Source organism: Sinocyclocheilus anshuiensis, unplaced genomic scaffold, assembly GCF_001515605.1.
Source record: "Sinocyclocheilus anshuiensis isolate Anshui unplaced genomic scaffold, SAMN03320099.WGS_v1.1 scaffold536, whole genome shotgun sequence".
Lineage (NCBI taxonomy): Eukaryota > Metazoa > Chordata > Actinopteri > Cypriniformes > Cyprinidae > Sinocyclocheilus > Sinocyclocheilus anshuiensis.
In genome coordinates, this window is record NW_015557179.1 from 549,121 (window position 1) to 551,627 (window position 2,507).

A 2,507-nucleotide genomic window follows, 5' to 3' on the forward strand; every position below is an offset into this window, starting at 1 on the left:
TGATTACCCTACTTTTAAAGCATAAATTTGATTTAAACAATAGGTCTATATAATATTCACATAGGGGACATATTGTATTAGCCCTACAGTTAAAGCATGAAATATTATTTAAACCTATAACATTTTACATAACATTTAACTGTTTTATATCACAATTCTGACTTTTTTTCTTGCAAGTGCAAGTTTCTCCTAGTTCGGACTTTATAACTTGATTCAACTCAACAATTGCGAGTTTGTCAATTCTGAGGAAAAAATGCCAGAAGTGTGGGATTATAAACTCATGATTCTGAACCGAGGGGAAAAGAGAGAATGACGGGAAAAGAGAGAATGACGAGTTGATTTTTCTTATCAGAAGTGTGAGATATAATCTCGGAATTGAAAGAAAAAAGTTTTGAAATACAAAACTCAAAATTACCTTTTTTATTATTTTATTCCATGGCTTGCACAGACTGCTACGTTAAAACTGGCATTTTCTGCCACCAGATAGACTCCGCCAACAAAAAAACGTCATCTCTGTTTGCAAACACTGAAATTGGTCTATTAAAACAATCTGTGACATATAAAAGCTACATCATTTATTCTTCTAGACCATAAAGTTGCAAAATGACCTTCTATAAACTGTTGAATTGGTGTGCATCCAGTTAAATATCAAACTAGGTTGAAAATTATTATGTAATCTTAAATCAAAGCATCCATGACATCTGCACGTTTTATGCATAGTTATGGATCCAGAGCATGATCGTTTCATATGATATGACATAAAATGGACTCACACAACCCATATTCCAGTGATGGTCAGAGCTGGGAGGCTGACAGGTAATATCATCCACAGAGACATCTTCAGCACACGGTCCTCTACTGCTCCCCTCAAAACATCCACTTCTTTCGCCTTCGCCAGCCTGTCTCCCTCTGCTCGTCAATGTGCATTTATACTTGTTGCATGACCCCAAACTGGCTTATCTTAAAGATCATATCTGCAATATAAAACAAATCATCTTTTCAATGACAAAAACATGATAAACAGTTCCCTAGACTGTTACCTGGCATTTTGGACATAATGATATTGTACTATTGCACAATGCTGTTTGCCAAGCTGTGAAATTTACATTATTTTACACACATTTATACTCTTATTTACATATGCATTATTATGTACTATATTAGTGTATATCATTGATATTGTCTATTCTCTTCTCTGGACCTGCAGAAAAAAACATTTCGTTGCCTGCATTAACTGCTGCATGTTTAGCTGGTGTGTATTTGAATAAAAATAAACTTGACTGTGATTGAAAACTGTAATAAGCATGTAGAAGTACATCCTTTTGGTAACAAGGCAAAATGGCCGATTGAAGTTGCAGTTTAACGTAATTGTAACAGCCGTGTGTGTAGTGTAGAGTGTGGACACAGTGTCTCACCTTCCCCCTGTGATAGGGGACAGCAGACGCGTCTCCCACCTTTGTTAGACCCTCAGACAGAGCGCAGGCTGTTCAGGAACGGACTGCATCAATCACCAGTAACCGCTGGCTTATCGTTAATCCTCAAGCGTCCAAATGACAGCGGCCGTGTAAAGTTTCTTCGTTCTCGGTGTTTTCGGCAGATTTGCGGAGCCTCGCTCCTTTCTGACGGTCAGCGCTGTCTGTCTCGTGTCCCGCCGTGTGGACTGAACGCGCACTTAAAACAGTCCAGCTGTTCGCACAGCTCCGCCTCCCGACACACACACACAAACACACACACACACTCACAGCAACATCCTGATACAGTGTACAAAATATTTGTAATTTTGAAGTGAAACGATGTACAAAAAGCACTATAGAGACAGAGATAAAAAAAAAAAAAAAAAAAGAAAAGTGTTTACGTACCGTAGCCTATACACGGAAACAAAAATAGATCTAGGTACGATAAATGTAAAAGAGATAAAAAGCATTTAATTTACAGTAAACATCTATATTACATTCAACATGTGGTTTTATAGTGAAGTGTATTTTTATGTAGGCATGTCGTTTTATGAGTAAAACTTCAAATCATCTATTAACCGCACGTGAAAACAGTAAAAAAAGACGTTCCCTTCCCAAAATATTTTATTTAAATAGCTGTTAAAGGGATAGTTCACCCAAAAGTAAAAATTCTGTCATTATAATTACTCTCCCTCATGTCGTTTCAAACCCGTAAAGCCCCGTTCACACCAAGAACGATAACGATAACGACAACTATAAAGATAACGTTATTAGCGTCCACACCAGCGAACGATATCATCTGTTTGAACGATATCGTCTGTTTATTCTAAGCGCACATGCGTCTGCCGCTTTAAATTCTCGAGCTCGTTACAGCAGGATGGATTCTGATTGGCTGTCAGTGTTTTATCGTTTATCAGCTGGAAAAAAATCGTTTTGAAAGTGATCACAACGATATCGTTCCTCTGTATCGTTATCATTATAGCTGTGGTGTGAACTATTCTTTAATATTGAGAACGATTTTTAGAACTATATCTTTATCGTTATCTTTATAGT